A 25586-nucleotide genomic window follows, 5' to 3' on the forward strand; every position below is an offset into this window, starting at 1 on the left:
CTACCGTCTTACTTGGGTTTCTCTTACCTCAGACGTGAGGTATCTCTTCACGGCCACTCCACCAAAGCACAGCCGCTGCTCCTTATCTTGGATGAGGGGTATAGAAAAACCTATTTTACTCCACTGATATAGAGATCTTGTATAATACATACATGTATACAAAATTTGTTTACAGTACATATCAAAAAAGATGACCCAATAAAAGGAAAGGTAAACAACTGTATTAATCAGCCACTGACATGTAATAAACTCCAAAACTTTAGCAGTTGAAAATATTTATTCTGTCACACAGTTTCCAAGGGTCCGAAATCCAGGAGCAGCTTAGCTGGTGGGTCTGGCTCAAGGGTTTCTCAGGAGGTTGCAAACTATAGTTGCGTCTACATTCAACTGAAGGCCAGAGGATCTGCTTCCAAGAGAAAGCCTCAGTCATTTTGTCACAAGGATGTTGGGAGACAATATTCCATTTGACTTTCACATTTCTGCACACCTGCAGCTGAGGATCTCACTGCCTTTGTTCCAGGCTTTCCAGAGATTTTTATAAAGTGAACAGATGGGAAAATAAAGTCTCCAGAGTAAAGAGCAGGTATGCTTACTGTGCATTAAAAAAATGTCTAGGTGCCCTACGTTCAGAATTCCTTTATAATGCAAGCACTCCATGTGCAGTTGTCATCTGATCCTCTTCACATGAAGTGTGATCTGGAGATTGAGGAACTGGTGCAAAAATGCTCACAGCACCCAGGCTACTACAGTCGCTGTGACAATGAACTGTCTTCTGAGTCAGACCCAAGAGTCTTATGCCTTCTATCAGCATCCATGAAACTGCAGCAGGCTAACCTGTTAACTAGCAAATGGGGTAAAATTTCAGATCTTGAAATTTTTTGAAATTTTTGAAATTTTTGAAATTTCAGATCTTGAAATTCAGGCTTGACAGTGGGCCTCTACAACATGGTAGCTGGTTTCTCCTTCAGTAAGCAATGAGGGAGAGAAAATGACCAGTACACAAGCCGCTGTGCCCTTTATAATCTGATTTCAGAAGGGACTATAACCGTATTCTACAGGTTACACAGATCAACCCTAAAATCATGTGCAAGGTGACTACAAAAGGGTGCACAGACAAGGAGGCAAGAATCAAGGGAAACCATGTTAAAGGCTGACTATCAAATTCAATATTGTTATATGTCACTTCTCCCTAAATGTATTTATGGAGCAACACAATCCCAATCAATATCCCAAAAGGTGTTTTTTTTTCCCCATAGAAACTGACAAACTAATTTTAAAATTTATATAGTAACACAAAGGAACTAGATGGCCAAACAATATTAGAGGATTCACACGATTTGATTTCAAGACTTAAGGCAACAGAGATAATAATAATACTGGCACAGGGGAACAATGAGATCAAAGAAACAAAACTGAGCCCAGACAGATCCACACATGTATGTACAAACAATCCTAGACAAAAACACAACAGCAATTCAATGTAGGAAAACAAAAAAAATTTTCCAACAATGGTGCTGAAATTGGATATTTTTTTTAAATGAACCTCAATCCCAACTTCACACAACACACAATAGTTAGTTCAATATGGATCACAGCCCCATCCATAAGACTACGAAATTTCTAAAATAAACAAGGGAAATTATTTTCATGATTTCTGAGCAGGCAAAAGCTTCTTAGAACTCAAACCTATTAAAGAAAAAGAACTGAACTTCATCAAAATTAAAACTTTAGTTTATCAAAATACACTGTTAAGGAAAAGACAAACTTACAAACCGGGAGAAAACACTCCCAGGACATTGATGCTACAAAAAACTTGTATCAAGACTATATTAAGAATTCTTACACATCAATAATAGAAAGATAACCAATTCTTTTTAATGTGCAAAAAACTTAAGAGGAATTCTACAAAATTATTGACAATTGTCAACCATATGAAACATCATAAGCTAGCAAGGAAATCTAAAATAAAACCACAAAATACCATTTCACATCCACTAAATAGCCAAAATTAAAAAGAATGACCATGTGCTTCCCTGGTGCTCAGTGATAATGAATATGCCTGCCAATGCAGATGACAGAGGTTTGATCCCTGATCCAGGAAGATCCCACATGCCCTGGAGGAACTAAGCCATGCGCCACAGGCTGAAGCCTGTCTGCCCTGAGCCCTTGCTCCACAGCGAGAGCGGCCACCGCAGGAAGAGCCTGTACATCACAATTAGACAGTATTCCCCACTGGCCGCAATTAGAGAAAAATCTTCACGCATCAGCAAAGACCCAGCATGAACAAAAATGAATTAAAAAAAAAAAAAAAGATCATTCAAGTACTGGAAAGGATGTGGAGCAACTAGAAAACATAGTCACAGTGAAGAGTATTTAAGAGAAAATTCTGAAAAACTATGTAGCAGTTTCTTACACAGTAAAACACACATCTGCTTATAAACCAACAATTCCAATCCTAGTTATTTACTCAAGAAAAATGAAAACACATTTGCAAGAAGATCCATCCAGGTCTTATTCTAAAAATTAAAAAACTGGAAATAACTCAAATACCCATCAACAGAAGAAAAAATAAGCTTGATACATTCATCCAATGGCGTACTACTCAGCTAATAAAAAGGACTCTGACACATCCAGCCTCACAGATGGGTCTGGAAATATATGTTCAACAAACAAAGCTAGATACCAGAAAAGAACACACTGTACGAAAACCAAACAAAATATCTACATTGTTAGAAATCAGAGCGTTTGGGGAAGAGGGGAACTGAATGCAAAGGGCAATCAGTGAACTTTCTGGGGTGATGAGAATCCTTTATCATCCTTTGGTTATCAGTTACATGAGTATAACTGTCACACCTAAAAGTCACACCTAAAACATCTAAGGTCTGTACATTTTATTTTATTTAATAAATATCTCAATGTAAATATTAAATTTTTAAATAAATGAATTCATAGTATTAATTTTCCTTTTTTTTCTTTGTCCCAGGTTGTCTACACATAGTGTATATATACATATATCAATGGGTACTCGGTAATTATTTCTCATTGTCTATGTGCCAAACACTATGCTAGGTTCCTAAGTCCGTAAGTTCATGCCCTCGAGAGGTTAACAATCTAGGGCAAAGAAATACACACTTAATGCCAATACACAATGTGAGGGTTTCCATTATAAGGTATACATAGGGACTTGAGAGAAGAACAGTCAGGCAACAGAAAAGCCCTTCATTAGGTGAAGAATGAAAATGGACATGTAGACAAGCAGGAACAGACCATTATAAACAGAGAAATACCCCATGCAAAGACACAAACAAAGGGTCTAACTCAACAAGGAGCAAGGAGCAATTCAGTGTTCTGGGAGTTTGGAGAACCTATGAGGTACCATCCTAACGCTAAGGCCCTTGGACTATGGAGTCAGTGAAGAGCCACTCAACAGTTTTAAGCAAGGGAATGATGCTTTCAAACGTGCAATTAGAAGTATCACTTTGCTAACATTGTGAATGAGAGAAAGCCTAGAAGGGAGTAAAAATGGAAGCAATCTGTCCGAGGACAACTGCAACAAGCAAGTTGTTTCATTTTAAAAAATCAACCAAGGCACATGGACTGAAGAGAAGAAGAATCCCCAAAATGGACAGGAAAATGACTAAAGATTCAGATCAAGACAGTTCAGAGAGGAAAAAAAGGAAGATCAAAATGGCCCAAACAAATGGAAGGATGCTCAACTTCACTCATAAGAAATGTAAAAAATGAAAACTACACTGAGGTATCATTTTCACCTATCATACTGGCAAAAATCCAAAAAATTGGATTGCATGCTGTAATGACATTGCTATAGTAAAACAAGTGTTCTCACACATACATTATTGTTTCAACCCCTATGAAGGGCAACAATATCTATCAAAATTGTATCTCATTTATTCTTTAACCCAGCAATGCCACTTCTAGGAACTTAATCTACAGACACGCCTGCATATGTACAAAATATGAACACTGGAGCTGTGGAGAGGGAGAAAGTACACATACTAGCACTTTATATACTAATACTGAAGATCTCCAGGGTGTACTGTTAAGTGAAGAAAATAAATAAAAGGAAAAGCAGTTAGTTTCCAACACTAGTGTAAAACATGTGTTGGGGTAAGGGAAGGAATGGGGTGGGATAAATGTATTTGTACAGGGCTGTATTTTTTTAAATCCTCAGAAGGATATAATAAATCAATAATACTAGTAAACTACTGTAGGAGTCTGGGAAACATACAGATGAGGAAGGATATGGGTAAGAGACTTTTTGCTTTTTTACTTTTGAAGTATTATTGCGTATATAGTGTTAAAAAAAAAAAAAAGACTTTGAAACTACTGTATCAGAATCAACAGGATTTGGTAACTCAACTTGATTTGAGAAGTAAGGGAGATGGAGGGATCAAGATAACACCCAGGTTACTGACTTGATACAAATCTAGTCATTCAACTTTCAAAAAAACAAAAATATCCTGTGTTAACCAGATGTTAAAGGAGAGAGCAGTGCAGCCCAGCTGGGACAGGCACTGGAGGTGTTGTGTCTGATGGTACATGAGAAAAAGAGGACAGGAAACTGAAAAGAAAGGTTAGTGGAAGCCTTGGAAGAAAAAAAAAGAGAACATTTTATATGAGCCTAATTTACCAAGGAACTATTTATTCTATAAACGCAATTAACCTGGAGAATAAAACTAAAAAGGCAGCTAACTCAAAGTGACAGCATAAGGCCACATAATCACATCCTGCTCTCACAGACACCATGCTCTCAATGAACACTTGTTTATTTCTTGTATTTAGATAATTTCCCAAATTCACAACAGATTAGGAATACCAAAAAAGGGCGGGGATGGGAATTACCAGTAGGAATTCCAGTGCTTAGGACTCAGTAGTTTTACTGCTGAGGGCCCAGGTTCAATCCTTGGTCCAGGAACTAAGATCCCACAAGCCTCAAGTCTAAGCAAAAAATAGACAAGTAATTTTTAAAAAAAGAATGCAGGTGTAGCTACCAGAGACAACCATTTGGCAGCAGCATGAGGCAGCAAGAAAAAAAAAAAAAAATTATGAGGATACTACCAATATTTCAAAAACCAGCATTCTTCAAGTGGTCTTCACAGAGCCAAAGTCCCATATTTTATCAACTAAGACTTGGCCAGAATGGTCTCTACTTTAGAGAAGTTTTTCATGGTTCCTGCACTCTTAACCTAATTAATCTCCCTTTATCAAATTTCCAATTTCAATAATTTTTACACCTTCCTGAAAGCACTTATTCTACCTCATTTTATAATTATCTTACAATTATAACTGGTATATCTAGTATCTTAAAATATGTCTTTTTCTTCCTACTTAAATGAAGATATTTTAAATGAAGGAAAATCTTTCATCTTTATATCTGAAAACAACTTCTTTGGATAGCATGTAAATATCCATTCAACAAAAAATTATCCATCTTTGCCTTCTCTAAAGTGATACAAATTGTCTTGCCACAGTTTCTCTGCTCCAAGTTAGAATAGTTGTTTAATTAAATACTTACATATTAATCACCAGGGTAAGAATTTGGCCTGATTTATACCAAAAACTAATGAGATAAGCAGTGACTGGAACTGACTGCTAATGGATTCAGGGTTTTTCTTATAAAGGACAAAGAGCAAATCGTGGCAATGGCTACACCTGCAAACATATTAGGAAAAAATAAACTGCACACTTTCATCAGGTGAACTCTATGGAATGTGGATTACATCTCAATAAGGCTGCTTTTAAAATGAGAGATCTGCTATTATTCCCACTTTACAGATTAAGAAACTGAGGCTTGGTGAGATTAGGTAACTTGTCCACAGTGACACTGCTAGCTAGTGATGGAGGCAGGATAAAAACCAGTCTAGATTCTTGTCTATATGCTTAACCGCCACGCTCTTCAGCTCTTCTTAGTAAGGGACTTCACTCCTCAAGCATCATGTCAAATGGCTAAATATGTTCCGACTTCTGTTCAAGTCTTCACTGCTAGTGACCTTCCAAACCGCAAAGCCCTGACCTAATTATGTTAACATCATAAAAGCAGAGGAGAATGAAAAGCAAAAAGCTGAAAAGAAAGGGACCAAAGGGACAGAGGGGGGGAAAAAAGTACTCAAGAGCTATTAGTTCAAAACTTTCCATTCTGAGTCTAAGACTACAGGAAACATGACTACTGCCTGACTGCTACATCAAGCTGGCGGGCAGGCCTGATTCTCCTGGACGGGGGTCTCCTGGACTCGTTCGGCCAAAACCAGGGTTTCTTGGCAATAGACACATTTATGACCAGATCATTTTTTGTTGTGGAGGGCCGCCCTACTCATTGTGGGATGTTTAGCAACACCCTTGTTTCTATTCGCTAGACACCAGTAGCACCACTCTCTCCCTCCTTCCACCCTCCAGTTAGGACAACCAAAATGTCTCCAGGCATTGCCAAAGGTCCTGAGGGGAGAGGCCGAGGAGGGAAAGGGTGTTCAAAATCACCCCCGTTTGAGAGCCTAGACGAAGGGTACAAATGAAAAAGGGCCATCCATTTGACCAGCTGTGCTCAACTCTTTGTGACCCCTGTAACCCACCAGGCCCCTCTGCTCATGGAATTCTCCAAACAAGAATACTGGAGTGGGTAAGCCATTCCCTTCTCCATGGGATCTTCCTGATCCAAGAATGGAACCCATCGTCTCCTGCCCTGCAGGCAGATTCTTCACCGTCTGAGCCACCAGGGATAATAAGGTATATAATAACTGAAGATAGATAAGAACATTATTTTAAACTTTACTGAGACATCTTTGACATATAAAAATGTAGATACTTAAGGTATATGGCTTGATCTTTTGATATATGTATGCACTGTGAAAAGATCAAGGTAATTAACATCATCTCTACATGTCACATTTGGGGAGGGTGAGGAGGGGTAGGGGTAACAGACAAGAGTCTTTTAAACCAATTGCCTCCCAAGTCTAAGAAAAAACTTATTTCATTTAAAAAAAAAAAAAGAAAGAAAGTAAAGCTGGGGTGGGGACAGCATGTAGGGATTAAATGGGAACACAGCTCAGGTATTCATGCCAACATCCCAGGTTTCTGCAGTTCAGCACTAAGGCCCTGACACTAGCAGAATACTAACTATAAAGAGGCACTACTGAAGATCACAAAATAGATCTAAAGGATGTTAGAAATGAGAACTGTTCCCTTTGACTGTTTGAAAGAAAATCAGTTTCCCTTATAGAAAAACTGTCCTCATCTCTGGAGGAACTGAACTATCAAAGTCAAGGTTGCCACCCCCACCAGGGAAGAGGAACAAATCAAATGACAGTATAAATAAAAAATGAAATGACAGTTGGGGCAAGAGGGGTGAGTGGTGAGACAGAACAAGCAGACAGCAGGAGACAGAGCTGACCCTATATAAAATTTACTTGCCCTGACTCTCAAATCTCCATTCCTGTCTTTACATAATGTTCTGTTAAGAATGAGTTAAGAGTTCTCGATAACCTCATGTTAACCTTTGGTTACCGTTCAGAGCCTAACACTGTAGCCTCGACATTCAGGGCATTATTCCCCATGGGTTCTGAAATCTTATTTCTCTCGGCAAATTCCATCTCCCTCAAACCATATTATGGGGAGAGGGGGGCACCCAGATAATTAACCTACTCAATCTAAAGTATGTGCTGCAAGTAACTGCTGCCCAATAAGCATACGAATTTTAGTACCCTCCTCATAATCAAAAAAATGCAAACCCAAAACAAGGTTCAGGCTTGCAGAGCTGTTGTGTCCAATTCTTTGCGGCCCTTTGGACTGTAGCCCACTGGGCTCCTTTGTCCTAATGATTTTTCGGGCAAGAATACTGGAGTGGATTGCCATTTCCTATACCAGGAGATCTTCCCCAACCAGGGATCTAACCCACATCTCCTGTGTCTTGTCTCCTGCATTGGAGGTGGATTCTTTACCCACTGAGCCATCAGGGAAGCCCTTTTAAAAACAAGGTACAAACCTCCCAAATTAAATCAGCAAAAAATATAAAGCTTAATAAAGCCCAATGTTAGCAAACATGTAACAGGCATAGTCATATACTGTTGGTTTGTATAAACAGTTACATCCTAAATACCACTCAAAAAAAGTGAGAATATAATGATATATATGCATATAGAACTTTAATTATTTTTAAATTATGTTGATCTATATGTGCCAATATGAGAAGAGCTATGTGATATTAACTACAGGAAAAAAGTAAACTGCAGGAAAAAGTAAACAATATAGTTTTTTATAACAACAAGTAAGGTATAACACTTTTCTGTATAAATATTTTGAAAAGTAAACTTTCTGAAAACTGCTAACAATGGATTACCTTTTAGGGGGAAGCTGTAAAGTAACTTTTATTTTCACCTTTCTGTACCATAAGAATTTTATCATATACATGTATAACTTTTAACTTAAAATACACGATTCTTTATAAAGTACCTCTTCCCTCCTCAACCTTAACAATTACTCTCACTACCAACTCTCCACACACTCACCCAACTCCCATCCCAATATCTGAAGGCTAACGGAAACTGCCTGATGGAATTTCAACTACCTGGGATGTTTTTGTAAATACATTCTGGATACGTATCTGGAACTTTTCTTTAAAATATCTTCACTCACTTCTCTACAACAACCTGAGAGATGAAAAAGAAAAAGAATCCCTACCCTGCCCAGGGAACCACAAACTTGTCTCCTTTCGGACCCCCAACCATTCCCTCCTAGAGAGACAAAGCTTGCGGTTATAATGCCCCCTCCTTCGCTCCCCCACATAAAGAAGAGCAACTTCAGCTGTCACTGAAGAGGAAGGAGAGCCTGCCCCTCACAGAATCACTAACAGCAGGGGTCCTACAAGGCCCGCAGCTCCCACGGCCTTGGGGCAAGCGGCCAACCACCACCCTAAACCTCTACGGAGCAGTCTCAGTCTTGTTGGTCGCATCATCCCTGGTACAACGGACACATGAAGCTTAATATTTGTTCATTAAACTGAATCAGGTCAGAGCACTCTCTGTCAAAGAGAGGCAAGTCAGTGGAGTACTTCTAGATCATGGGCCTCTAACAATGCCTCATATTACCTTCCTGCTTACCAGTCTTTCCTCCACTACTCTTAGCTGACTTGTAAACTTTACATTGCTAAACCAACTATTCTTATTATTATTATTGCTTACTAGTGACATGCTCAGTGAGGTCCAACTTTTTGTAACCTTGTTCTATAGCCTGCCATGATCTTCTGTCCATCGGATTTTCCAGGCAGTACTGGAGTGGGTTGCCATTACCTCCTCCCAGGGATCTTTCCCATCCAGGGGTCAAACCGGCCTCTCCTGCATTGGCAGGAGGATTCTTCACCGCTGAGCCACCTACGGTTAGGGCACTGTAACTATAATGTATATTTTTAAATATCTCAGAGTAATGGCTATAAGATTTATTTTTTAAATAACTAAATTTAACTAATCTGAGCTTAATCTTCATGTTTTTCTTAATGAGTATGATCACCCCTACCAATTGAAAACAATTAAAGCAAACTTATCCTTAATTTGAACTAATTAGTAAGGGTTATAAAACCTTTTTCACCCAAAAAAAAAAATAAAATAAAAAAATTAAAAAAAAATAAAAACTTTTTCAAATATTGGGGATTAAAACCAGGTGATTCATGACAGTGTAGTGTGAGGAAGAGCTGACCTTTACACTCCAAGGAGATAAAATTTTGAACAATTTAGCAGCTTCTTAAATAAGCTTAACAAGTAAATACATTCTCAAAAAAATTACTGGGTTTATTTTTGGACTAAGTATTTTTGGACTTTTTAACATTCCCAAACAGGAATACTCAAACCAAATACAATTTTCTCCAAACACCTACTGTAATTGGAAGTGACAAATGACTTGTGTAGCAAATTGAGTTTAAAAGTAAAAAAATACACACTCATGTATACATACATCTTACAACAAATAAAGTTCAACACTAACTTCCAAGTTATTCCGGCTTACAAATTTAATTAAGATTAAATAAATGCCTTTTGTAAGACATTTATTTGTCAGGCACTGTAACACAATGAAAAGATCTAGCAAATCCAGAAGACAGAGACATGCAAAAGGTTATCTTCTGAGACAATTTAAGTGGACTGAATCCTGGACACAAATTAATAAAACCAGACCCTCAAACAGATGGTTAACCTCCAAACTTTATTTCTTGGGTGAATGAATGAAAAGTGGAGAAGAGAACAGAGAATAATATGCTATCTGGCAATAATTTTAAATATTGCTGAAGTCCTGAATAAAACAATACAGACCATGTGGATGCTTCTAAGCCTCCAAGAGATCTAAGGGCTGTCTCAATTCCATCACAAGAATATGACTGTGACTTTGGATAAATCAATCAAAATACAATCTGAACTTAATTTCTCATGCATATTATGAGTTGGAGATCATCTAAGTTTCCTTATAGCCTGCTAACACTAACAAAGGAAATATAAATTTATTCTTTTTTAATACAAATTATACACAGTACTTGTCATCCAAGTCAAATCACCGTGAGTTCTCCTGTTAGTTCTAGGCACCCACGGTCAAAAAAAAAAAAAAGTAGCACTGAGGAAGACACAGGATAATCCTAATCTTCAAGCAGCAGCAGCAGAAAGAACAAAATCTCCCCAAAATACTCCCCTCTGCACAAAGTTTGGCCCTCTTCACCAGAGCAAGCCCTGTCTATTACAGAGTATCACTTTATTTTAGGTTTAACAAATTATTGACAAAGCCTGGTCCTCAAAATGTAACTCTGTGACAGTTAAAGATAAAAAATAATTTAAAATAAATTTAAAAATTAAAACTTTTAATCAACAGCCAACTCAGTAGAATTGTTTGTCAAATAACCTTAGGAAAAAACATTCCACGACATGAATCACTATCAACATCACATTACCTCTAATTCTTGAGGGAAAAAAAGGCATAACCAGACAAGAATGAAAGTGACAGCTGCTGTAAAAAATAAAGTTAATACAGACAGAATCAACCTCAACAAAAAAGGAGAAAATAAGAAAGGGCAACAAAAAAAAAAAAAGAAAGAAAGGGCACAAAAGTTCTTTAAAAAAAAATTAAGGCCAATACAAACACTAGGGCTTCCCTGGTGGCTCAAATGGTAAGGAATCTGCAAACACTACCTTGTCATTTAAAATACACATTTAAGTAAAACCCTGAGGATAATTTTTTTAATGATCAAAAAAGGCAAAAAAACCTTCAGTAATCAAAGAATGTCTAAAGTGCACTCTTCCACATAGATTTGTATATTTATTTTTTTAAATAATGCTCTAATTTAAGTGGATATTTTTTAGTTAAGTTTTTCAGAATAAATCTACCTCAACATAAAAAGTTCCATATTGAAACTTTCACCTATAAATCACTATAAATTTTAACTAGGTTTTCTGCTATCACCAGACAATACCAAATTAATTGCTTCACAAACTGACCTGCATACACCATAAGAATGCTCATTTAAAAAAAAAAAAAGAATGCTCATTTTATTGTCCCTAAAACTAACATCTCTGACATACATACAGCCTAAATAAGCGTCCTTTCTAGCCCCCTTTTTTTAACTTAATATCATTTTTATGTTTTTAACCATTTTGACTACTACATACGAATACGGAAAACGCTCTATCTTGAAACTTCACCTACATGTGTTGAGAACAATGATTACACTGCCATTCAAGTTTTAAATAATTATGACTTATTTACAGCTCGTCTCATATATAAACACACTTTAATTTTTAAAGGTTATTAGGAAGACAGCAGAAGACCCCCAAAGCACTCAAGACCGGAGACCCACCTTCTAAATTGAAGGCTACATCCAAAATTTCCAAAATGGTTTACTAAACAGGGTTTATAGGGTCGTTCAGGACAGAACTGCCCATCCATAACAGAAGTGTGAGAAGAGCGTCCAAGGCACCTTCTCCAAAACGAGATAAAGGGTTCCCTTTTAGGGTTGGCTAAGATGCCTAAAACGTGTGTTAACTGGATAGGGACCTGCTCTTCCAAACCCTACCCCGAGTTTACACCGGGCACAAACGGAACGCGGGAAGAGGTAACTCTTAAAACAAGGAGGTGCCGGGATTCAGGGTTCAGATTGATTTGCCTCGAATAACTGGACCGCTGCTGAGCACAGTTTTAACGCATACAACCAAAAGGCAGCCAACAGCTAAAGAACCACATACCAGATCCTTCTCCCGATCAGAAACTTTTCAGGTTGTCACCCAGACTAGAGACTGCACGAACGTCAACTGTACAGCCGCACACGGCTTGCACGAGTCGTTCCAACTCGGAGGCTTCCTAAAGGAAACCTACCCCCGGGGAAGGACTCCTTCTCAAACCGGGTCCTCGGGTGCCCCCTGCACCAGCTGCGGGAGGCGCGGCGAGCGCGCTTTATATCGCCGGACGCCGGTAAGTAACTGTACGAAAATGTCACTCGGTCGGCCCGCGGTCGCCGCCCGGAGCAGAGGAGCTACGCGGCGCTGGGGACCCGGCGGCTGGGTCGAGGGCGCCGAGGCCCGCACAGCGCTCGGGGTCCACTCGGGACCCGCGCTCCCCGCCCCTCGCCCGGAAAGGGGGGGATGAAAAACCCGCCCGCCCGAGGAGGATTCAACAGGAGCGCCGCGCCGCCCGCCTGCCGCCCGGGAAACAGCCGCCGGCCCCGTCGGCCGGCCGGCCGGGCGCGGGGGGGAGGGGAGGGGAGGCGGCGGGGCGCGGGCGGCCGGCACGGACCCCCGGCCGCGCGCAAGGTCACCGCCCCGCCGCCCCGCCGCCCTCGCCGCCGCGGGCGCCCCGGCCCGGCCAGGGCGGCAAGTTTAATTTCCAGTCGGCGGCGGCTGGAGCCCGCGGCGTGGAGGGAGCGCGCCCGCCCCGGGGCCCTCCCCACCCCCACCGCGCAGCCCCGGCCCACGCCCCCGGCCCGTGCCCCGCTCCTCCCGGCGCCGCCGCCGCCGAGTAGCCGGCGGCTGCAGCCCCCGATGCCGGGAGGCGAGTCGCGGCTGCCAGGCGGGCGCCGCTTTGAGCCCCGCCAAGACACAGCCGCGGCGGAGGGCGCTGAAAAAAATGGAGCGCGGCGACCGGAGAGGAGAGACGTTTTCTCTTCCCGTTAACTGAATTGTTTCCTACCTCCGGGTTCCCGACTCGCTACTCCTCTCACTCCGCCGCTCTCCGGGATCCGCCGCCGCCGCCGCCGCATCCAATCGCCTCCTCCCCCCCTCCCCTTCCGCAGCCAGCCCGGCCGTTCCTCCTCCTCTCCGCTTCAAAATGGCGCCAAGCGCTCTTCGGCGGCTGCTCCAATCGAACCGCCGCGGACAGCACCCGGGGGCAGGCAGAGCGCCGCGTTGGTGCGCAGCGCCCCCTACCGACCGGACCGCCCCGCGAGCGCCCGCGCGCACCCCCGCCGGCCCGCCCGCCTTCCCTCCGCCCCGCCCCGCCCGGAGCGCGTCCCCGCCGCCGCTCCGCCCCGCCCCGCCCGTCGCGCGCGCACGCAGCCACACGGGCACGCCGCCGCTGCAAGACCCGCAGCTGTCAATGCTTTCTCTGCCTCTTAAAGCTTTCTTGACTTTTCCCGAAAACCACACAAATTGTTATTTATTTCTAGCTTTATGGATAAAAGTTGGAAATTTTTCAAAACAGTGAAATTCAGTAAGAATGTTGTGCTAAGTAAATAAAATTGGTGTTAACTACTTTGCTCCTTTACTTTTGAGATGACGTAGTCATCTCAAAATGTCATAAAATTGCTTTTTTCTCCACTATGTATGTTATGTCTTTAATTAACCCCACAGCTTTCCCATTTTCAGGTATTGTTTAGGAAGCGGGAGAAGGGAGGAACATAGTAATTATATCTGTAACAAAGCATTCCATTCATTCGTCCTATGACAATTGTCGTTATTGGAGAAATAATCTGAAGATCACCGGACGCCTTCCAGAAGGTGGGTTTCTAACCCCCTTCACCTCCAGAAGGTGCCGTTCCTCCCGCCTTCAACTCTAAGGTGGCATATTAAAGTTGATCTGGCGATTACTATTAGGATGGAGACAGGAAAAAATAACTTTAAAGGCCTCAAAGAAGCTTAGTTGCTAACGAAACTGTTTTATGCAACAGTCAATAGATTTAAAGAAATTAGTAATATAAACCTTCACTTAAAGCAACACTCTGGGAAAATTTGAAAAGTTGGTGTTAAAAGAAAAATAAATTTCTGTGTTAAGGACTTTAAAAAGAAATCAACCAAATATGGCAGCAGGGTATAAATGGGAAATCTCTGTATCTTCCTCTCAATTTGCTGTACACTTACAGCTGATCTAATAAAAATAATAAAAAGTCCAAAAAATAACCGAGTTGTAACTCATCAGGAGCAATATAATTGAAAGCGGCACCTGTCGGCCCATGCTTCTATCAGCTTTCCACTAACATTCCACTAAAAGATTATTTTCCTTTCCGTAGAGATTGGCAGATAAAAGAGACAAGGAAGAGAAAGGTAGTGTGATTTCCACATAGGAAGAAGAGCTAGAAGGGAAAGGATGCCACAAAGGGAAATAAGGGTAAGGGTTCCAAAATGACTTTGCCTACAATACAACTCGATGCCAAAGCCAGCAAACGCAAGCCAAGGCAGTTTCTTGCTGACTTTCTTTTTAAATACTCTTAGAGGTCTCATCTTGTTAAACTCATTCGGTTAAGTCTTGAAGCATCTTCTTACCTAACTAGTAACCAGTGGTACTCCTGATCTCCTATACAGACACTATACTGAAAGTCTTAACTTCTTTTATTCTGAAGAAATCTCTGGGATCTTTGGGAATATGTGTATATATGTGTTATCTACAGACTTGTAGAGTCTTCCAGATTTCCTTGGAGTTAAGTAGCATAGGTCACCATTATAATTGATGTTCTGAACTGCTGACTGAGAATTCCTGAATGCACTGGGCAGAACAGTCAAAGCAAAAACTGTTCACTCTTATTCAAGGTTAGCACTCAGCAGTGTGTGAAGTCAATGGGCCTGATCCTGGTTAATGAGAGGAAATACACTTATTTACACTGTAAATCCACACTGTCCAAAAGAAATATATGAACCATGTATGTAACATGAAATCTTTCCATTTTAAAGTGAAGAGAAACCAGTGAAGTTAATTTTAATAACATTTTATGTAACAGTATATCCAAAACATTGTCATTTGCATATGTAATCAATATAGTTTTGTTATTAATATATAATCACAGATAATTTACATTCTTTTGTTCATCTTGTGAATTTTACACTAAAAGCACATTTCAGTTTGCACTAGCTATGTTTCAAGTGCTCAATAAGTACATGTGGTGGGTTTTCCTGGTGATCCAGTGGTTAAGAATCTGCCTTGCAACACATGAGACACGGGTTCCATCCCTGCTGTGGGAAGATCCCGCATGCCACACACCCCCTCACCCCTTGCCACCACTGGAGAAAACCAGCATGCAATAAGGAAGACCTACCACAGCCAAAAAACGAAATAAAATAAATAAATAAATCTTTAAAAAAAAAAAGTACATGTGGCTAGTGGCTTCCTATGGTGAAGTACAGCCTGTAGACTCTGGAATCAAAATGCTATTTTTTAACAACTTGTAATAAATATTCAACATTGTTTCACAGTGTATTTTTTGCAACTGTTGGACTCTGTTAAGAATTATGCCAGTACCAGTTGAAGTGCATGTATTTAAAATACTTAAAAAGAAACAAGGATAATTTGAGACCTCTGGGACAACATCAAGAGCACTAATACTCACATGATATGGGTCCCTGAGGGAAAAGAGAAAGAGAAAAGGTCTGAGAACATATTTGAAGAATAATAACTGAAAAATTCCCTGACCTATGACAGGAAAGATTCACCCAGGTTCAAGAAGCACAATCCTATATGCGATTAAACCAAAGAGGAATACACCAACACACAATTGTATTCAAAATGACTAAAATCAAGTAGTTATGAATAATAGTATATATTCATCTAGTATTATGTATATATATTATCTTATGCTCATGTTTTTATATCAAACAATGACTTACTCTAAATTTCCTGTTTATACCAAGTATACCATTGGCTTAGATATTTAAGAAAGCAAATGAGAATTTATTTAAAGAGCATTATGATTAGCCACTAGAATTAGTGATAATTCTCAGCAAGCAGTTAAATTTAATACTAGAAGCATACTAATAGTAATAACATGAGCTCCCTTAAACACATCTCATTTAGAATAAAATTTCTTTATATGGTGTTTGAAATCATTAGTAATAGAACAATCTGGCCAGATGACTGAATGGAATAAAAATGAGCACTCTCTCGCTAAATGCCTATTTATATTTTGACTTTTAATTAAGTGTCTGGCATTCAGGGACGCTCCTGCTACTTGTTGACTAGGTGGCTATGAGGGTGTGAGGGCGCTACCTCTATTTATTCAACCAGACTCGCTTACTCAACTTAGCCACTTTACTTCTCATTACTCTGAACTTCTCTGCTTCCCACAACCATGCTGCTTTGGCCCATGACTTCCTTTGCCTATAGATTTACCCTTCATTTTAATTTTCTTTTTCTCTCCACAGTCTTACTGCCTATGTTATTTACAACTAGAAAATGTTTGCCTCATGATTTTCAAAAAGGGCAGAAAATGAAACACTCTCTATCCTTTTTGAAAGAGTTCAGTCCTCTCCCCAAATGGGATATGGATTCTATATGTATGTGCGTTTGTGGTTTTTTTTGGCCATGTTGCACAGCAAGAGGGGTCTTAGTTCCCTGACCAAGGATGGAACCCATGCCCCCTGCATTGGAAGTGCAAAGTCTTAACCATTGGACCTCCGGGTAAGTCCTTTTGTTTTTCTCTGTGGCATGAGAACTCTTTGTATATGCATATTTTAAAAGTCTGTTCTAAGTTCATATCACATCTATCCCTTGCAGAGGGGAGACTTCCTTTATATAGAATCAAATGAGGCGTGATTTCTCTTTTTTTTTAATTTTTTAAACACCTTTATTTAGATATGATTTATGTACCATAAAGCTCATCTTTTAAAGTATACAATTCAGTGGCTTTTGGTATACTCACAGATAAGTGCTACTATCACTATAGTCAATTTTAGAACATTTTCATTATCTCAAAAAGAAATGTTATACTCTTTAACTATCCCGACACTAAGCAATCACTTATCTATGTTCTGTTTCTATAGATTTCCCTACTCTAAACATTTTGCATGAATGGAAGCATACAATTACGGCCCCCCCCTTTTTTTTTGGCGTGCTCAGTCATGTCTGACTCTTTGTGACCCCATGAACCATAGTCTGCCCAGGCTCCTCTGTTCATGAGATTTCCCAAGCAAGAATACTGGAGTGGGTTGCCATTTCCTTCTCCAGGGGAGGTGTGATTTCTTATTTAAAAAAATGTACTTAATAGTCCTTTATTTACTTGATGGTTGCTTTTCAAATTTTATTTTCAGTTTGTTTATATATATATATGTATATGTATATACATATACACATATATAATGGTGTTAGAACTGGTTAGGAAAGGGTGTCAGAAAGATGCCATGAAAAGATTTTGAGAAGTTTAGGGTTCATAGAGCAAAATGATCACCTCTTTCAATTTATTTTACATAAAGAAACTGAGATTCAGATAGCTAAATGATTTGTCCAGGGAATCCATTGTCAGGGGAAATTTTTTTAGTGAATCTCATCATCTTCCAATTAATTTAGAAAGCACGTAATTTAAAGGGGTTCCCTGGTGGCTCGGATGGTAAAGAATCTGCCTGCAATGCAGGACACTCAGGTTGAATCCCTGGGTCAGAAAGTTCCCCTGAAGAACAGAATGGCTACCCACTCCAGTATCCTTGCCTGAAGGATTCCATGGACAGAAGAGCCTGGTGGGTTACAGTCCATGGGATTGCAAAGAGTTAGACAGAAATGAATGACTAACACACACAGACAAGTAATTAAAAAATTTCATTTCATGTTACAAACATGTAATTTCTTTTTAAATTAAGTCCCATGTAAGTCACAAACAAATATAAACATGTGGAAATATTAATAGACTTTTGAGAGGACAAGAAAAATGGATCCTTAAGTGTAGAGTATGATTACTTCAATATTTTCTCTCAAATTTGTTATATATATATATATATATACAGTATATATATATATTACATATTCAATATATATATATTTAGACTTTACTCACTTATTGTGATTAAAGAAATTATAAAATTTACCGTTCTAACATTTTAAGGTGCCCAGTTCAGTAGTGTTAAGCATATTTACATTGTTTGTGAAACAGCTCTCCAGAACTTTTTCATCTTGCAGAATTGAGACCCTATACCCATTAAGCAACGACTCCCTTTTCCCCCTTAACTCCCATTCTATCTTGTTTCTATGAATTTGACTACTTTAGATACCTCATGTAAGTGAAATTATACAGTACCTATCGTTTCATGAATGATTTCACTCAGCATGATAGATTTTACTTTTCAAGAGTTCCAAAGCTAGATGATTGAGAGATTTTTAAGCAAAATATAATACCTCCTGTAACCATATAAAGAGGAACTTTGTTTTGGAAAGCATTTATCATCAATTCAACCGCAGGAAATTAAATAAAGAGGTATGGCCGTGCTTAGTTGCTCAGTCGTGTCCAGCTCTTTGCGACCCCATGGACTGTAGCCCACCAGGCTCTTCTGTCCACGTGGATTCTCCAGGCAAGCATACTAGACTGGGTTGCTATGCCCTCCTCCAAGGATCTTCCTAACCGAGGGATGGAACCCAGGTCTCCGGTATTGCAGGCAGATTCAAGATATGGAATTAAGAGCAATTTCACTTGAAAATAATGAGCATGACACAGGAGAGTTTAGACTGAAGCTCTGAATATGAGTGCAAAAGTATATTAATTCCTATGCTTCATATATATCAATACTCAACCACCAATCTATGTTTTTATTTTACATAATCAACAAAATCAACACGCCAGTGTGAAATAGCCCAAAACACGAAACCCTGTTACGTTTCTATTCTAGGCAGTCGATTTTTGTGCATGGGGTAATAGCCCAATCTACATCCAACCAAGTTTGTATCACTTTTCATTCCAGCTAAATTCACTTGACTCCTGATAGTTCTCTTCACAAATCTATAAAAAGCATACCTTGTTCCAATACAGGAATTCTGTTTCTTGTCCTGTTATAGTAGAAACAAATATAGTTAATATTTGAAAATTAACTTCCTTCAGCAGCCAGCAGATGGAGCTGTTGAAAAAATGTTGCCATTTCTTAAAAAAAAAAAAAAACTAGTTTTACTGAAATAAAACCAGTTTTCAGTTCAGTAGCTCAGTTGTGTCCGACTCTTTGTGACCCTATGGGCTGAGGCACGCCAGGCCTCTCGGTACATCACCAACATCCAGAGTTTACTCAAACTCAGGTTCATTGAGTTGGTGATGCCATCCACCCATCTCATCCTCTGTCGTCCCCTTCTCCTCCTACCCTCAATCTTTTCCAATATCAGGGTCTTTTCCAACGAGTCAGCTCTTCGCATCAGGCAGCCAAAGTACTGGAGTTTCAGCTTCAACATCAGGCCTTCCAATGAATATTCAGGACTGATTTCCTTTAGGATGGATTGGTTGAGAGTCCAGGGGATGCTCAAGAGTCTTCTCCAACACCACAGTTCAAACACATCGATTCTTCTGCACTCAGCTTTCTTTATAGTCCAACTCTCACATCCACACATGACTACTGGAAAAACCATAGCTTTGACTAGATGAACCTTTGTTGGCAAAGTAATGTCTCTGCATTTTAATACGCTGTCTAGGTTTTCTTCCAAGTAGCAAGCATCTTTTAATCTCATGGCTTCAGTCACCATCTGCAGTGACTTTGGAGCCTCCCAAAATATTTTTCTGATGTGTAAATAATGAGTTAACTGTAAAGAAATCTGAAAATGTAGTAAAGATTAAAATGAAAAAGAAATCAATCATAATCATGCCACCAGATGAAGTTACTTTTAATGCCTTTAATACATTCTATTCATATATATGTTATAAAATATAATTTTATGCTATATTTTAATAACATAACATATATTTTGTGTATGTTATAAAATATAATTATACTATAAAATAAATATATGTTATAAAATATAATTTCATATGTATTTTAATGTAGATTTAATATATCAGGCATACATTAATACTGTTTTATAATCTGCCATCTCTCCTTGAAAACATCAGATATTTGTTTATACAGAAATCTCCAGGGATAATATTTAAAATATATGCAACTATACAGGACAGGCAAGGACCAGTCAGACAGATACAGGCTGTAACTTGAGCAAGATGCTGAATACTCTCTGCTGTGCCAGACATTCACCCTCTAGTTGAGGACAGTGGGTAAAGTCTGCAGGGTGACAGGGAGGGGCTGGAGTACCCAAGGGGGAAGGAGAGTAGGCAAGGTGCCAGGAATGTGACCATATGACAACCTTATAGAAGTATTTCATTATTTCAACTGATACAACCACAGCATCGCACAACGGCTGAACTATCAGCTCTAAAACATTCAGCAAAATACACAGATCATCCCCAACCTATGGTTCAACTTATGATGTTGAGTTTGAATCCAGTGATGTGGGTATGGTACTCTCGTGGTGCTGGGCAGAGGAAGCAGGCCACAGTCATATGATCACGAGGATAAATAACCTATATACTTACAATCATTCTAGACCTATATGACCATTCTTTTTTTCACTTTCAGTACAGTAGTCAATAAACTACAGGTGATATTCAACACTCGATTATAAAGTAGGCCTTGTGTTAGATTTATTTTGCCCAACTGTAGGCTAATGTAAGTGTCCTGAGCACATTTAAAGTAAGCTAAGCTGTGATGTTCAAAAGGTTCAGTTCAGTTCAGTTCAGTCGCTCAGTTGTGTCCGATTCTTTGCGACCCCATGGACTGCAGCACACCAGGCCTCCCTCTCCATCACCAACTCCTGGAGTTTACCCAAATTCATGTCCATTGAGTCGGTGATGCCATCCAACCATCTCATCCTCTGTCGTCCCCTTCTCCTCCCACCTTCAATCTTTCCCAGCATCAGAGTCTTTTCAAATGAGTCAGTTCTTCACATCAGATGGCCAAAGTATTGGAGTTTCAGCTTTAGCATCAGTCTTTCCAGTGAATTTTCAGGACTGATCTCCTTTAGGATAAACTGGTTGGATCTCCTCACAGTCCAAGGGACTCTCAAAAGTCTTCTCCAGGTTAGGGATATTAAATGCATTTTTGACTTAATGATATTTTCAACTTACAATGGGTTTATCAGACTGAAACCCCACTGGAAGTTGAGGAAGATATGTACAAGAATACACAAACTTAAAGCACTTCTAGGAAGGAGTTTCGGAGAAGGAAATGGCAACCCACTCCAGTGTTCTTGCCTGGAGAATCCCAGGGACAGAGGAGCCTGTTGGGCTGCTGTCTCTGGGGTCGCACAGAGTCGGACATGACTGAAGCAACTTAGCAGTAGCAGCAGCAGGAAGGAGTCTGAGTAGCTTGCAAACAGTTGTGGAAGAAAAATATATCACTACATTCCCTTTGGTACCATGATTGTGTATTTAATGTTAAAAAGATTTTTAAATAAAGTATCATGAAAAACTTTCAGGTGAATACATACACACTTATATCATTACTTTAGTGACCATATACTACTATTTCCTGTGTAGCTATACCATAATTTACTTAATGAACCTCTATTGTTGAGCAGATCAGTAATGAATTGTAACATAAAATATGTTTAAATTCATGCATTCACAATATATTTTTAAAATAAAAACACTTTGTCACTGCTGGAGGTTGCTAATGAACCAACTCATTATTTTGGAATCTGGCAAATAAAGAGGAAGAATCCGTCATTTAACCTGCCCGTCGTGTATAAACTATAGCAGTGGATAATCAAATAGTTTTCTGTGAACAGAAGTAGTCCAGCTAATAAATGAAGAAGGAATGATAGAACTAGAATAACATCATATTTTGAAATCAAAGTGAAAATCATAGAATTAGACACTGAACAAATACCTGCTAACATCACCTAGAAAGACAACTGAACATTAGATGCTCCTTGACTGAAGAATGTTAACTGTACCTATTCAGTAATATTGCTGAATAACCCAACCTGAATCTGATCAAGTCTCTAGATGCAAGTACCAGTTTACAAGAAATATGGAGGGACATAACGTGGTTTCTTAAATTCCAAGGGTTAACACCAAAACCAAAGGAAACAAAAACAAAAACAAACAAATGGGACTACAACAAACCAAAAAGCTTCTGCACAGTAAAGGAAACCATTAACAAAATGAAAAAAGCAGTCTACAGAAAGAGAGAAAATATTTGCAAGTCATATATCTGATAAGGGAGTAATATCCAAAATATATAAAGATCTCAGGCAACTAAATAGCAAGAAAAAAAAACCTGATTATAAAATATGCAGGTGAAATGAATAGGCATTTTTCCAAAGAAGACATATATATGGGCAATAGGTACATGAAAAGACGCTCGACATCCCTAATCATTGCTACTACTGCTAAGTCGCTTCAGTCGTGTCCAACTCTGTGCAACTCCATAGACGGCAGCCCACCAGGCTCCCCCGTCTCTGGGATTCTCCAGGCAAGAGTACTGGAGTGGGTTGCCATTGCCTTCTCTGTCCCTAATCATTAAGGACCTACAAATCAGAAACACCATGAGATAACATCTCACACTTGTCAGAATGGATATAAATAACATGTTGGCAAGGATGTGGAGATAGGGTATCCTTTTGCACCACTGGTGTTAATGTAAATTGGTAAAGCTGTTATGGAAAAAAGTATGGCGCTTCCTTTAAAAATTAAAATAGAACTTCCATATGATCCAGCAATTTCATTTCTGCGTATTTATCCAAAGAAACAAAAACACGAACTTGAGAAGATATATACACCCCTATGTTCATTGCAGCATTATTTACAATAGCCAAGATATAGAAGCAACTTCAAGTGTGTTAGTCGCTCAGTCGCGCCCGACTCTGCGAACCCATGGACTGCAGCCCACCAGGATCCTCTGTCCATGAGATTTTCCAGGCAAGGATACTGGAGTGGGTTGCCATTTCCTTCTCCAAGAAGCAACTTCAGCTTCCATCAATAGATGAATGGATAAATATTACCTGGTTCATATATGTACTATGAGATATTATTCAGCCATAAAAATAATGAAACCTTGTCATTTGCAGCAACACAGATAGACCTTGAGAGGAAAGGACAAATATCATATGATCTCACTTTTACATGGAATCCAAAACAAAACAAACAAAAAAGCTCCTAAACACAGAGAATAGATTGGGACTGCCAGAGGTGGGGGCTACAGGGGCAGGTGAAACGGGAAAGAGGGTCAAGGGTACAAACTCCCAACTGTAAAATAAGTTATGCAGATATAATGTATAGTTGATAATACTATATTGCAAATTTGGAAGTTCCTGATAAATTTTAAAAGATCTGATCACAAGAGAAAAATTCTGTAACTATTTACGATGATAGATGTTAAATGAATTTACTGTGGTGACCATTTTGCAATATATACAAATATAGAATTGTTGTATTATGCACATGAAACTAATATATAATGCTGTATGACAATTACACCTCAATAAGAATATAAACAAAAAATAAATTCCAAGGGAGAACAAATGAGAGATGAGAAGGGAACCTAAATACTAAAAGAGGTTAACTGATCGTTGTGGTATGTGGACCCACTTGGATTCAGATTCAAGAAAATAAACTGTAAAAAGTAATTATGACATTTATGAGACATCTGGAAATTATAACACTGAATATTTAACATTATTGTTTAATTTTAGGTATAATAAAGTAATGGTATAATGGTTATGTTAAAAAATTTAACTGATACAAAGTGTTCTGTTTCTTGATTAATTACCCAGTGTGTTTGTTTAGTTTGTAAAAATTTGGTGAGCAGCACATGATTAAGAAATGGGCCAAAGAATTTTATATAGAGGACACATAAGCACAGGGAAAGATATTCCACATCATATGTCATTAAGGAAGTGCAAATTAAAACAACATTGAGGTACCACTACACATTTATTACAATAGCCAAAATCCAAAATACCGACAACACTAAATGCTAACAGGTAGCAGGGAGCAAGAACTCTCCTTCATTGCTGGCAGGAATGCAAAAATGGTATGCTACTTTGGAAGACAGTTTGGCAGTTTCTTGCAAAACTAAACATACTTGTGCCATAACCTATAGCAATCCCGCTCCTTGGATTTACCCAAGGGAGTTGAAAGTTCATGAAAACCTGGACACAAATATTTTATAATGGGAACCAAGGCGGTTCCCTAATCGTGGAGGTCTTAGGATTCCAATGGACTCAAGGCAATGGCATGATCTCCTTTCTGATGTCTTAGGCTATTCACAGAGTCAGTCCCTTCCACCCTCTGATGATAAAGAAGAAATAATGCTTTCAGAGGAGCTCTTCCTCCACGCATGTAAATTACCCTTATGATAAAAATTTCACATTTTTCTCTTAAGTGTCTTAGAATGAGAATTTTTAAAGCAAGAAAAAAGATTGATAATAATCTTTCAGTCAATTCAGTCTCTCAGTCGTGTCTGACTCTTTGCAACCCCATGGATTCTAGGCTTCCCTGTCCATCACCAACTCCCAGAGCTTACTCAAACTCACATCTACCGAGTTGGTGATACCATCCAGTCATCTCATCCTCTGTCATCCCCTTCTCCTCCCACTTTCAATCTTTCCCTAATAATCTTTAGTGAAAATGAAAGTAAGAATTATCATGTGACCAAAAGGCAAGCTGTTGCAAGTCTCCTTCCTCCCACTATTGGACACCATAAACAGGGCTGGCTTCGTGGATGTGGAGCCTGCCCAGCCGTACAGGGACCTGTGCTCAGAAGGGCTGGCACTTCATTTAATGCTCTGCTGTCTTGAATTATTTTGATTCTTTAGCAAGGGGCCCTGCATTTTCATTTCAAGCTGGGCCCCACAAACCATGTCACCAGTCCTGCCCATGAGCTTTCTGCAGATTACTCTCTGCCTCCTTGGCTGCCACTGGTCTGTCCCAGGTTCCCTTTGGGCCCTGCTGAGGATAGGAGTGCCAGCCAGTGCCAACCAATCCGTTCTATCCATTGGCATCAGAAAGTGAAACTCCTCAATCCCCTCTTCCTCCTGGACAAATAAACAAGTGCCTTTTGTTTATGGATTTTCCTGTTTACAGGGGAAACAGAATTACCAAAGGGACCACTCCAGAGGTTTCAGTTACACAGTGCCGTAGTGATGGCCCTTGTATGTGCAGTTACAGTGCCCCTTCTGCAGTGTCACAGGATTAGCTCAAGTAAGTGTGAGTGATAGTTGCTCAGTTGTGTCCGACTCTTGGTCACCCCGTGGACTCACCCAGCAGGTTCCCCTGTCCATGGGATTCTCCAGGCAAGAATACTGCAGTGGGTTGCCATTTCCTTCTTCAAGGATTCAGTTCAGTTCAGTTCAGTCGCTCGGGCGTGTGAACTGCAGTATGCCAGGCCTCC

The 25586-nt window shown here is 39.6% G+C and overlaps 1 protein-coding gene across 6 annotated transcripts in view; it reads right to left on the reverse strand.

Annotated features, from left to right (window-relative positions):
- Positions 1–13283, reverse strand: part of PDS5B (PDS5 cohesin associated factor B) — a 173287-nt gene extending 160004 nt beyond the window's left edge. For 5 of the 6 annotated variants that reach the window (XM_065901672.1, XM_065901671.1, XM_065901674.1 and 2 more), the window contains exon 1: positions 13165–13283. The gene's annotated coding sequence lies outside the window, so the exon portion shown is untranslated. Of the gene's footprint in view, positions 1–12224; positions 12391–13164 lie in introns of those variants that run through there. The other variant, XM_065901669.1, reaches the window with a different exon arrangement.
- Positions 13284–25586: the final 12303 nt, after the last annotated feature.

This window comes from Muntiacus reevesi, chromosome 11 (genome assembly GCF_963930625.1).
Source record: "Muntiacus reevesi chromosome 11, mMunRee1.1, whole genome shotgun sequence".
NCBI classification, from domain to species: domain Eukaryota; kingdom Metazoa; phylum Chordata; class Mammalia; order Artiodactyla; family Cervidae; genus Muntiacus; species Muntiacus reevesi.